General features: G+C 36.4%; 2 protein-coding genes across 3 annotated transcripts in view; one reads left to right on the plus strand and one right to left on the minus strand.

The window, feature by feature from the left end:
• Positions 1-14,033, minus strand: part of LOC136990393 (lysine-specific histone demethylase 1A-like) — a 210,249-nt gene that overhangs the window by 79,897 nt on the left and 116,319 nt on the right.
• Positions 11,430-14,033, plus strand: part of LOC136990394 (gamma-taxilin-like) — a 325,532-nt gene continuing 322,928 nt past the window's right edge. For both annotated transcript variants that reach the window (XM_067288785.1, XM_067288786.1), the window contains exon 1: positions 11,430-11,433. The gene's annotated coding sequence lies outside the window, so the exon portion shown is untranslated. The remainder of the gene's footprint in view (positions 11,434-14,033) is intronic.

Below are 14,033 nucleotides of genomic sequence, written 5' to 3' on the forward strand. Positions count from 1 at the left end.
TTATATCTATAAAACTATAAAAATAGAAAAAACAACGCGTTCTTTCACTAGAAAATAACACGTATACTTATTCTTTTAAGTATTATCCACGTATCTGTATGAAAGGAGACGGGGGGGACAATCTGAGGCACAAAACCCGTCAAGAAAAATTGTATAAAAGACAAATTTCACTACTTTTTCTTGACATTCCAGTTTGTATAAAGATGAACTTGTACACATTGGGGGAGTGAAAACGAAAACAGTTTTCCCACAGTCTACCTGCGCTTTAAGACACCCCGCAGGTTGCACACCTGGAGGGAACAGGGGAGGTCCCGTTTTTCTGAATTAGAAACGGCAACACATAAATCAGATAGACGCCTCTTCTATTTGTTCTACCCTCTACGCGTTTACTTATTAGAAAAATAAAATAAAAATAAATGACGAAATAATAATTTAAAAAACGTGATTTTTAATTGAACCTCTCTCTCTCTCACACACACGAAAAATGCTGTTGCTACTTCTATAAAAGGGTAGAGTTGGAGAACTGACCACATACTTTAGACTATAAACTCTAACGAATCGAGTTACACCAATATATTAATTAGCCAGAAAGTAAAAATTCTTTAAAGATCGAGTCTCTGAGCCTTAAAATAAATTTATATCCGCACGCGCTTTTAACTCCCACCTTTAATAAAATATCAATAAGAAAGTTTACTGTTTACTGCATTAATATAATTAAAATAAATTTAGCTGCTCTATAATGAAACAGGTTTATTTTATATTATACTTGAACGGTATAGATTGGCAATGTATGCATTTCCCTGTATAAAATGCTGTTAACCATGCAAACCCTGTGTGTGTGTGTGTGTGTGTGCAGCATCCTTTATTCAATTTCGAAAGTTACATCGGAAAAAAAAGGTGGGGAACCGAACGAATAAACACAGAACAGAGTATTTACTTCATAAAATATTCCTATAGCAAACAATCTATCCACTTGTAGCAGGCAACGTCTCGCACCCAAGTTAATATTCATCAGTTACGATAAATAATTAATTAACGACACTTAACAGAGTTTGTCATAGTCTAATTGTATTTTGTCTGGTAATAACTCTGAATTTTTTATGAGTATAAATAGGGGTTCGTTTGCAGTCACGATAACCCGAAGTGGGAAGAAAGACGTAGTAGATCCTTTATCTGCTCTGGAAATTGGCTAGAAAAGTGACTAGAAAAGCGAATGAACTGTGCAAAATCGTAGACCTATTTTGGTTTATGGTCACAGCTGCATAAACAATAGAACGAATCGATCGAGCTGGCGATTTTTTACTCACTTTCGCAAGGGGTTTCTATAGGCCGTTTGTAAGGCTGTCGTGCAGAGTTTAACCACCTGCTCTGGCTCGATAAACCGGAGAAAACACCCGACACGAGTTAAATCATTAAACTAGGTTATTATAACATGTGTTTACTCCGTAAAAATCAATAAACATTCCACATTTCCATTCTCGTCTCTGTGTATACTGTTAAACAGAAATGCCAGCTTTACTACTGTAAAACCCTTTGCTAATTCCGATCTAGCTCGGTGAAGGTGGGAGAGGGGGTCAACGTTCACTTTACCCTTCCTTCCCCCTCCGAGTATCCAACCGTGCAGAATCTACACATATTAATTTTTCAATAACAACTGTCCGATTTTGATTCGTTACCATAAATCACACAGAAAATATAATTAACGTCAAAGAGCAATGGAGGAAAGAAGTGAACGTTGCGCGGCACCGGATGGAACAATACAAATAGATAATACAAATCTATAAAAATTCCAATTCCAATTCGCGGAATGTAATTAACCGTTCGAATATTTCTACTATAAACTAGCGTAAACGATACATAAGTAGAGGAGGGTGGAAGAACAGAGAGAGAGAAGAGTGGGAAAAGGGAAGAGACGAGAGGAGAGGGGAAGGATCGGGTAGAAAATAAGAAAAAGAACAGGAGATGAAATGATTATTCAAAGCTGTTCAGCTTGTCATAGGGTCCGAGAGAAATGCAATTTCCATGTCATGCATATTGAGTGATGGAATACGATTGGTGTGACACGGAAAATCAAATCCGTGCACCGACTCGAGTAAGAGCAGCAAGGCAGATAGATATCGTAAAAGCGTCGTCTACTCTCGTGTTTATTGCTCAGAGCGAGGCTCAGTATATGCCTTTTGGGTCGTCACTACTTTAACTGCTTTCCTCTGTTTATTATTTCTGGGTGCTCTGCTCCCATAGCTGGGAATTGAGCAGATAACGCGCGACTCCCACTTAGTAACAATATTTTGACGCTGCCGATAACGTCTTTCGTGTAAACACAATTACAGTTAAGGCCACTGCGACGAACAATACCTCCGAAGAGACGTTTTGCGCTAGATCAAATCGGGATGCTGAAGAAAGGAGAGAGAGAGAGAGACTGCACGCTCGATGGAACACGAATCCCCAGAATAATTTTCCTGAAAGTCAACCCTCTTAAATTCCCTGAAATACGAAAAATTGAAAACATATTCAGCAGAACTAGTCTGACATTCGATCCACTGAAGAATAACGTGGCTCCTTCCACCATAAAGCTAACAAGGAACAGATGATGGATCTAAGCTTCTTCTATGCTCTTCCAAGGCAACTTTTTATATCCAAGACAAAGAAAAAAAACGGGGGAGGGCATTCTATCGAGAGATATATTTAGTAAAAGATAACATTTTTCCATTATAGAGAAGTTGTAGGGGGGGGAATAAGAAAGGCATCGAGACGACGTGTGATAATTATACCTTTTACATCACTCTAGTTAGATCGAGTCTATATTTGTATGCATCTTTGTTCTTTCTTGATTATAGGCAGCGCTTATTAGATGCTGGCTAGAAGATGGAGCGATGCAGAAATATGTTTTATAACAAGAAAAAAAGAGTTAAGAATCGTCTACTCTCGAATTTAATTAATGCCTTGGCTCGTAAACAAATTTCAAGTTCGTTGAATTGGCTCGAATTAGCAGCTGTAAGGGGGGACAAGCTAAACCAAAGTTTACATAAGTAAACATTAAATTCGAATTCTAGACAAATAACACGTGTAAACCGATTTAACTTAATGAATATTTAATTCTTTTTTTCTTTCCTCGCTTGAAAGTTTCACGCGAATTTACGAAAACTGTGTTCTGTTATGAGGTACCGACCTTTATATTCATGAATATATATAATTCAATATCGTAGATATCACATAATTAACGTTATAGCTGCCCTAATGTTTATGGTATATCTGCAGCATTCTCTATGATAATAACGGTAATCTAATATATAGAATCTAAACCTATAATATCTATTATAATGCGCACGTTTGCAGGTATAAAGTCGAGATTTTTATACCCCGACCCAAATTTTGGTTATAAAACAGTATTTTTCTATACTTTCCACGTAATTTGGTACGAAAAAACACAGTTGTAAGCTTGCAAAGATGCTGAGATGAACGAGAGAAGATGTAAAAGTATGCAGCATCCTTGCAGAAAATATAAAAAATAAATAAATAAATATTCAAAGTCTCTCTGCTTTAAACAATCGCACTCTATACACTTAATAGCCATAATTTCCATAACGTAGCCTATATATCAAACGCCTAACAACTATAGGCCTAAGCCTATTATACGCATTATACCCGTAACAGGCTCTTGTAATGTAATTTTAGGTTCTATTCTAGGCTTGTAATCTATTACACTACAGTGTATTGTACCGTACACTACTATAGGAGAGAAGATAATACGTTCTGCTCTTCGTATCCACAGTTTGTTATCCCATACTTAACCCATGATTAATGTTTCTTCCACGTTCTAGAAGTAAGATAAGATATCCACAGCGTATTAAAATATAAATTTGGCATCCATATCTAGGCCTATAACTAGCCAATAAATCAAGTGCCATACTGTGTATTCCCCCCTTATAATTTATGCTCCAGTACTTTATAATGGTTTTTTCCATGTTCTGCAGGAAGATAAGGTGTTGATAATACCTTAAATATAATTTCAGGCACCTTAATTATAATCAATTACACACGACTCTATTGATTTTCAGGGTAGAAAATTGCATATTTTTCTTCTCACATTTGTTATCTTCGAGTCTTAAACTTTATCTCAAACCTAAGACAATGTGTTTTTAGTGTGAGATAAGATAAAGAATTCATTAATTTATTGTAAGAAAGTGCATCGATTTATTGGAATTTCGGGCCAAAACTACGACGAGAATCAGTAAAATTTGCATATTTATACAGTCCCCCCGCGCAATAAACAACATTTAATATGGATTCATTCAAGGCAAGGAGTAAAATTTACGCGCGACTTTACTGCACAGAATGTCTAAAATATTCATGAATGCCCGGACTTAGAGAGCGTAATTCAGACTAAGTGCTGCCAAAATTAATTTCGATGAAGTAAAGTTTACTGTAATTTAAACATTCATACCCATACTTCGGACAATATCCCGGCTGTAAACACGAGATGACACACGCTTCCAGTCTGTATTTTTGCTGTGTTTATCTTTGAAAATTTCGTCTTTTTACAGAAAACCCAAGAAAAACTCGTCACTAGTCGAACAAAAATCTCACCCTTTCTTCTACAAATCCCGAATTAATAACTTCCTGAGACGAGATAACGAAGCAATTTACTTTACTCATAAACTCGTACCGTGTATAACGCGTATTCTGCTGCTTTATTGGATGAATCATCGCCATTTATTTGTAAGCTTTAACGATGAACTCGGCAATCTCCGGCATCCGAACCCTCTCGAATAATAACTTTTTTTCTCTAATTTAATAGTTTTAATTTGTCCTTTATTAGTGTCTCTTCGTAATTCTATACGCTTTAACACTATTTAGGGCCTACTTCTCTAAGGATTTATTAGATTAACACAGCCTGATGTTTAATTTTGATTAGTTTTTACTGTAGTCAAACTCGATTAGTTAACTAGATTAACAGCCCTCCGTGTTACGACACTCTTTAATAGTATTTAGTAAGATTTATTTCGTGTTCAAGATGACTTTTCTTTTACATTAATAATGCTTGATGTTTAATTTTAACTAGTTTTTATCGTGCTAAAATTAAGTTAGTTACACGCCAGAAGTCATCTTTATTGTGTGCTATATTCTTTCCACGTGTTCAAGGCGTATTTTCCTACAGATTTACTAGATTAATATTGTGTAGTGAGTTAATTTTAATTAGTTTTTAACGTTTTTAGGATAGCATCTCTTTATTTTGCTTCGCTCTTTAACAGTAAGCTCTATAGGCGTGTTCAAGTCCACTTTTCCATGGATTTTTAGATTAATAAATTATAATATTTAAACTTTATTAATGACTCCTCACATTGCAACATTCTTTAACACTGTTCAATAAGATCTGCTCCAAGTTCAAGGAGTATTTTTCTATAAGTTTACTGCATTAATAAAGCCTGATATTTAAATTTTATAGATTTTTATCATACTGGAAGTCAATTTGTTTAAGTTTTGATTAACAACTCTTCACTCTGCTACACTTTAATATTGTTCATTTCATGTTCAATATCCATTTTTCTATAAATTTGTTTAAATTAATAAAGCATAAGCCTAAACCATAGTAGTTAAACCACACACGGTCTTTACCAAGGTCTCTTTGTATTGCATGCAATTCATAATTAACACTTCAATTAACTTTTAACACATGTTCAAGGCTTACGTCAAGCATTTAACACACATTAATAAAGTATTATATTTGCTTTTAATTATACTTTTCATCATGTTTAAATTAGATTTATTAAACTGCAATGGCATTTATTAACAGCTCTATACTGCTACACTTCTTAACACATGTTCAAGCCACCCCCTCTACGAACAAGTTTATAGATTCATTAGATTAATTAAGCACTTTATTTATTTTTAATTAGGTTTTAAAACACACTTAAACTAGATTTTACTCTTTATGAACAGCTTTTCGTATTGTTAATGTTGTTTGGCACGCTTTGCCAAGTGTTCAAGGCTCAATTTCCTGTCTATTTACTAGATTATTTCGAGTGTAAAAGTTACATTTTAACCAGTTTTCGTCGCATTAAAGCTAAATCAGTTAAATTTAGTTACTGTATAATATAATTAGTTAGAGAAAACTCCAGTTCTCACCCATCGTCCCACTACTTTTTCCTAGTAATTCTGTAAAGTAATGAAAAGGCAAAGCTGTAATTGTTAGTCAGAAACGTTCATTTAGAATTATTTTTACAGCTGAAGTTTAGGAAAGAAAAGGATTAAACAAAATCTCCTGCACAAATTGCAATTTATTTTTTTATTTCTGCATTTCAACTGCGCAACGATTCTCCTCCACTTCTTAATGGTCGAAACTGTTGTTTTATGTTTGCCAAGAATTTAACGAGATTCGTTGTATTGTCTTAAAAGATTTTACCACTTTTTACCGATCCGTACACTCGACTGAAACCATTGGAAACTGTTGAAAACTCTCCAACACTTCACGCATACAATAGGAACTTTAACAGAAGTTTAAACAATAATTCTCAGCGCGGGACCTTCAGAGCAATGGTTCCGGCTCTGGAGGCTAGTGTCTAATGAATACAAGGTATGCGCCTTTGGTACAGAAGAGAAAAAATGTCTCGAGTATCTCGTAAATGGCATCAGACACCATAAAGCAACGTGGGGGTGACGAGTAGAGAGAGAGAGAGGTAGGTCTAACGAGACACAAACGAAAATGTAGAGGGTGCGAGCAGATAAGGAGAAAAACCGTGCTGCTATCTTCAAAGGGAGATAAAACAGTCACCAAGTAGAAAACTGACCTTGCCGGAGATAAATGCCTCTTCTCCGGAATCTGTTTAAAAAGCCAACAACACTTCTACACAGAACCCCAAAGGCAGTTGAATGTTTGTTGCAAGAGCTTGCTCTCTTCCCACCCCCCGTCTCGTGTTGCAGATTAAATTCCGCGTGGCTAAACACCAACAAATCTTTATATTTAAAACACCGTGTACTATTTTAGAAGATCGTACTCGAAGATAGAAGAGTGAGAGAGAGAGAGAGAGAGAAAGAAAAAAAAATTGATTTCGACCGACATTCAAATGAGATAACATCGGATGAATACAAAATTTGAAGTTTTGACAGGAGAAATTGGAAGCGGGGGGAGTCATTTAACGGTCTCCTAAGCCTTTAAAAACAGTCAAAGTTTTATGTCTCCCCGGACATTAACTGGTGCTGTTAACCATTCAGTAGACGGAGTCGGCGTTTTCCATATTAATGCCAAGATAGAAGAGGGGGCGAGGGGGTCGGAGCTGTTACACTTTATCGTTGGCCATCCAAGAAGGCGAAAAAAATAACATTGCATCTAACCCAGTTTATACAGTCGAAAACATTGTCTGCGATAAATATTTATGCGTTGGACGTTTAGTATCGTAACATGATCTCTCCACGTGATATATCCCCCCCGAATTGTTTTTAAACACGAGGAACCAAATCGAAGCGTTTAAGAGGTTTGAAACTTTTAAAGTGCTTCAATTATTCTGGAAGACGTATCGCGCTCTCTTTAATTTATTTTTATGTCCACCCCTTTAACTGCTCCGACGAAACTTTTTTCTTTTTTAAAAAAAGGTATTAAAAACTAAATCTTAATACCCTATCGATTGAAACATTAATATTTTCCCTCCCCCTTCTGATGAGAAATCTTCGATTTTCTTAAAGGAAATTCATCATAATTTGAAGTGTAAGAGATTTTAAAGTGTGCAAATACGTTATTCTTTAGAGATTTTTTTTTTAATTTGGGGAATTTTAGCTTCTCCTCTAGCTCTGAAGATGAGGTTTGGTTGCTCATCTAACTTTTAAAGTAAGGCGTAACTGCTCGTCTAGCTGTAAGGACGAGGTTTAACCGCTCATATAGCCCTGAAAGTGAGGTTTAACTACTCACCTAGCCCTGACAATGATGTTTAGTTGCTCATCTAGCTGTGAAGATGGGGGTTAGCTTCCCCTGTTCAAAGTCGACGATTTGCATTCATCCTTCAAAAACTCTGAACTGTGACGTGTTTAAAAAGTACGAATTCGTGAACATGGAGTGCCTTAATCGATAGATCAATAAGAGAATCTGCAATCGAAACTCCTTCGAGTAAGAAATCTGGGACATTGGAGTGAGAACGGGGGGGGGACATTGTTAGCTTTTGTCGTAGCGACTAGCAAAAGAAAAACACGACAGCTGTTCCGATTCCACATTAAGCAAATCCCCTTCCACTAAAATATAATCAAACTTAATGATTAAATCGATAGATATAAATCTATTTTGTATAATATATAAAAATTCGAGTGTCTACTTCTCGAAAAGATGAAGCCATATATTCTATTAAACAATCAAAATTTTATCGATTGGAACGAGTACATTGCCCCCCTCCACATTCGCAGTCTAGTCGAGAAGGGGGGGTTTCGACTTTTAATTTATGCGTTTAAGTAAACAAAAACGGCAACGTTCAAAAAATTCTAAATCATTTATTCGCTTCTTGTACAATTTATCTTTTTCAACTCGGAGCGGTGGTGCCTGGCGCGCAAACTAACCTCCCCCCGTCTCCAAGTCCCCCTCCACAGTAGGATTGTGTTTAGCTTCTAAGAAGAGCAAAAACTTGCAAAACTCCTAAGTGACAAGTAATTATTGAATAATGACATTGTTAAAGTGTTCGGATGCAGATACAAGCCACGAATTCCCCCTTCTTCTACGGTCCCCTGGCAAGAATAGGATATAAATTTAAAACCTTTAAAAGTTGACACGATAATTAAAATCGAAACGTCCATCTCCGTACGTAGATGAATGTCCGAATCGTCAAGATTTTCACGAAAAAAAGACTGAAAACGGGCTCTTAAACTAGTCGCGACAGCGAACAAAACAGGAAATTTTTGAGTAGATCTAGCGAATAGAAGATAATTTATCGCCGTGTGACGTAAGAGAGAAGAAAGGTATTAATGAGAAGCTAAATTATGCATCCATTCTTTTGTTCATGGTACAGGGTGCGGCGAGTTCACTAGACTCGCACCAATAGAAGAAAGAAAAGAAGTGGAAGCGTATTACTTGACCCCGAGTGATTTTAACAGAAATTTCCGACGATAATTGACTTAAAAACTTATCTAAAATTTAGCTTTTCGACTAGAAAATACCGGTCAGTTATGTTGCTGGATAGAGAGAGATAGAAATTATGAATATTAAAAGCACCCTTTGCAACACCTGCCAGGTTCACGTAATAAGAAAAAGAGAGAGAGAGAGAGAGAGAAGGAAAAAAAAATTAACATTTTTAACTTCCCCACTTAAAAACGAACAAAAGATATGAAACATAAATCACAAATTATTATCTTTTAAAGGCGGGTGAGCGCTTAAAAAAAAAAAAACAACCAAAACGAGAATTTTAAAGTGGGATTCCTGTACTAGTCCACGATCGTTACGGAGCGAGTCGGGTTTAGGGAGCAATTAATAGGCAGATGAGTTGTGTTGTTTGGTCCCGCAGATGTCTCAATCCACTATGGTTATAAGAAGAGCAAAGGGGAGGAGAAAAAAATAAATAAAATAAAAAAAACAGTGTCGTCGTGTGAAAGAAGTAATCACCAGTGATTGTCACTAACTCGAACGACGTGTCTTTCGACATTCCGACATCCCTGTACGGGTTCATTATCGAGTTTATTATATATTGATGCCCGTACGGCTGGCTCCCAACTCCCGAAACTGTTTTCGTGTCGATTTAAGGGGGCGAAATTTTGCTTTTGGAAACTAGCTCGGGGCACCCCTCGGACCCGCTAACCATCTATAACTGTCTGAGATAAAGAAAGACAAAGTTGAAAACTCCTCTCTCAATCAGAAACAATCTCAACCCAAACATCCCCCCTGCCCCCGTTCTATTTTGGGCTTCAACGAAGTTATGACACATTAAAAAATTACTTCCCCCGATCCTCGTAGCCTGCGGATTATACGCGGTTTATCAAAGAATTTAATTAATAAATATAAAGAAGAGAGGAGCAACAATCGGACGATTCTTCGGCCAACAAGTATATATAAAACTGCAAGAATGAAGTATAACAAACAAACCGGGAGTGTATTTTTATCCCCCCCTCGACATGTGAATTGTCATAATATTTTGGCAGAATGCCCCGGGAGGCGGAACGTCTTGTAAATGATGTAAGAGTGGCAGACAAAGCGAGCCAAGCGCGTAATTTTCATTGTTTTTTTCTCTCCCGTGCGGGCGAAGTGGGAAAAAGGTAAACTAAAGGTCCACCTTCTCAAAAACTGCAGCTGTGCCCATTAAATAACCATTTCTGCGTTGCGAGCTCCCCTTCCCCGTTTTAATTTTTCATCTCCACTTTTGTTGATTGGCCACGGATAGGAGAAATATGAGCACAGACGACATGAAAACTTAACAACCATATATCCACAAAATGTTTCTCCCTTGAGAACTCCATTCTTTCCTTCTCTCCCTCCCTTACAGATGTTAACATACGGCAGCATTCTTCAAAAATTTCAACCATTTTTGTGTGTGTGTGTGGATTTTACGGCATTTTTCTTGCAAAAAGTTACTTATATATTCATTTATTAAGGCTTAAAATTATAAAAACTCATTTAAAATATGCAAATTTTCTATTAATAATGTCTTGTAGCCAAGAGTGTCACGCACCCGTGGCTTTAATTACTCGTTTCTGAGTGTCCCAATGTTTGGATTTCTTTTATTTTTTTCTATCAAATTCCCGAAGAATCTCTTCGATTCTATTGATCATCATCCCTGGAGGCTTCACCAATCGCTTTACACCTTCCACAATGCATTCCTTAATCTCAGTATCGCTAACTTCCTTCTCTACCTCTTTGTATCCTTACTCTACACTTATATATACATTCTATCGAGAAAAACACCGGTAATTATCGTGGAGAAAGCAACTCCGGATATAACAAATACCTTACGCCAAGGCCTATCATTTTATTCTGCAAGAGGGCACAGAACCAGACTACTAAAAATATATTTTTTAAAGGAGGGGGAGATAAACTACGCCATCCAAATGAAAATTTGTTTATACGAGGGCATCCAGCAAACAATCACGAAAAACCATTTGGCCATTCATTCCACGGCCGGAATGGAATTAAATCGCAAGTTTTTGGGATGCCAAGCGTCTAAGAAATGCTCGTTAACGCGGGAGACACGGAAATGCACTCAAATGGTGCAAAAGAGACGTATTTCAATTTGGAACGAGGCGAAGACACATCAGAGGAACGAGCTCGTAATCTCTCCATGTTTCTTGCATGCCACTGACCCCTATATACCTTTGGTCGTGCCAACGTGGTCGTACCGACAGCCGGTTTTTGCACTCGGGGATGCGTGATATCGGGGCACGTTGTCCGTGAGGTATTTCGTGACGAAAGAGCGTGACTCTTGACGCTGTGTGACGTCCCACGAATCTACATTCTTACATTCCTACCGTCGAATTATTTACACTTATTTAGAAAGTGATTTAGAATATATACGCGCGCACTTCTCTCTTCTTTTTTTTTTTTCTATATTGAAAACTTTGTCTGAGAAAAGAGCGAATTCCTTCACACCTCCACCACCGACACGTTGATGCTGTGAGCAATTTTTATGTAGGGGTCGCCCATTGAATTCTACCTGAATACAGATAAGAATATATTCGTTGCTTTCCTTTCCCGTGTGAGTACCACACAGTCGTAAATCTCTCTCCATTATAAAAACCACCGACTAAGAAGGAGGAGAGTTAAAATTTAAGACAAATTTTCCTCAAAAAAAGATCCCTCTAATAAATTTCTTAAATCTTTAGACGGTGGAGAAATCACTTCTAAGTATTTTTAACCCATAAAAGTCGAAGATTTTTACGAAATTCGCCTTTATAATCGCTTGGTTCCAAGTTAACACGCCCAAAGCCTCACTCGAGAAAAACGTGATGTCCGCCATTATCGTCTTACCCTTCCACCCGGAATTTTACAACTGTATCACCTCTCTACATGAGGTGCAAAGTGGGCTCTAAACAATTCCCATTGCCCTAGAGCTTCACGAATTTTCAAACGAGTAAATTTTTATAGAAAACAATTCACTTTTAAGCATCAATTTTCAACACCTTATGGCCTGGAGAGGCTTTACTTTCTCCTTCTCCTTCTTCTTTTTTTTTAATATATATATAAGCCAGTTTAAGTTGTTGTAATAAGTTTTAATCGACCGGGTCATTAGCATATAACTATTAATCACTGGATAAGTTGCAGGACAATTTAAAAACGCATTAACAACTGTATAACAAGGAAATTAAGACGGGCCACCGAGTCGATAAAATCGTAAAACACGCTTTAAATTTTTGAAAAATTACGCTTGTAAAACGTAAAAATACTTCACACTCTACTAAATTCGTCCATTATTAACGCCTGGAAACAGTATTCGAACCCATTTTAGTACCATTAACCCGATGGATGTTATCCAGACTTACGATCCTTCAACACAGACCATTGCTGCTTTGTAGCTCTGTAAAAATTTTAAAAGTTGAAAGAAGTGTTTTGTACGCTTCTTCTTCTTTCTATTTTTTTATAAAAAAAAGAAGTTATTTTTACCAGAACAAATTATTGACTTCAACAAGCAGAAAATAAGCGGTTATTTTTCACAGGCAACTGTCACGAAGAGTGCAGGGTTTATTTTTCTTTTAAGGCAGATAATCGCACTTATTCTTCCTAGAAATGTTTACTTCTACTCCTTTTTTTAAAAATAAGAGATAAAACTTTATATATATATATATTTAATTTCGTAACGAAATAAAGTAAATAAATAAATAAAAAGTTAATAGTAATTAATCTTCTAAATGTCATTAAATCTAGTGTAAGGTCATTGAAATAACTGTAACTTTAAGACGGAAAATGGAGTGGAAGAACATTGGAAATTCATAAATTTAGTAGATTTTTAATATAGAAATAGAAAAAAGGGGACTGTTTTCAGTCAAATTATTGAAAACTGGTTATAAAATAATGACCCGTGACCTTAAACTGGTTCTAAATCTAATCTAAAATACATATTCTCGTCCTATATAGAGTATAGGAAAAAGGTAATCATTTCAGACGCACATTTTATTTTCGAAGACCTTCGGCTCAACAGTCTTGGGTGAATTGAAAATACGAGACTTTTATGGGATAAACGGTTCAAAATCGGTTCTAAATTGTGATCCAAACACAGATAACGCTTCACACAGCAGCTGCTCAGCCTATAGATTACATATACAGAGACACGCAGTTACAGAACCACACAAAGTATAGAAAGATGGAGGAGCACGATCGGAAAATGAAGTGGGGCATCGAGAATTTATATATTTAGCGAAGGTTCCTTGTAAATTTTAATACGGAAAATAAGAAAGAAAAGGAAAGTGGACTTAGGTTATTCAAATTGAGTCGTTACTCCGATGTGAGATCGTTTCGCGTATAGGAATCGATTGAAGTTGTTGGTGAAGGCAAATCCCATGCAATATTTATCATGTCGGGCATTAAATGTAAACACTTGTTGTTTATGCAAACTTTCAAATCTTCTTTCTCCTTTGACTGAAAACATTCTCCACTATATAAATCTCGTTTTATTTACTAAAAAAGTATCGAATTTCCGCGCAAATAAGCGAAGATTTAGAAGCTTCTCCCTCCTCTTCGTGACTATAAACACGATCATCAAATGGCTCTCACTCGAAATTTGAAAGGTTTTTCTTTCTTTAAAACCGTGTTTTAAATGTGGCCCACAACACGTCCTGGTCCCTCACACGATTACACATCTGCTCCAAGTACAGAAAGATAAAGAATCATTAACGACCAGGATGATTAGAATTAAACATTTTAGTTATTTTGGAGAAGCGAGCCATCTAGAATTTCATAAATATAATTAAAAATACTTAACGATAAGAATTATAATTCGTGTTTCAGCGGATAGGGGAGGAAACGGCGCTTTTATTTTACGATTCGGCACGCACAATCCTCGATAAAATCGCGAAAACTTAAATTTATTAATATCTGAAAGACATTAAGAATATTTCTAAGTACCCGAGCTTACGGATAG

This window comes from Centruroides vittatus, unplaced genomic scaffold, assembly GCF_030686945.1.
Source record: "Centruroides vittatus isolate TY-2023 unplaced genomic scaffold, ASM3068694v2 scaffold_907, whole genome shotgun sequence".
In the NCBI taxonomy this organism is placed as follows: domain Eukaryota; kingdom Metazoa; phylum Arthropoda; class Arachnida; order Scorpiones; family Buthidae; genus Centruroides; species Centruroides vittatus.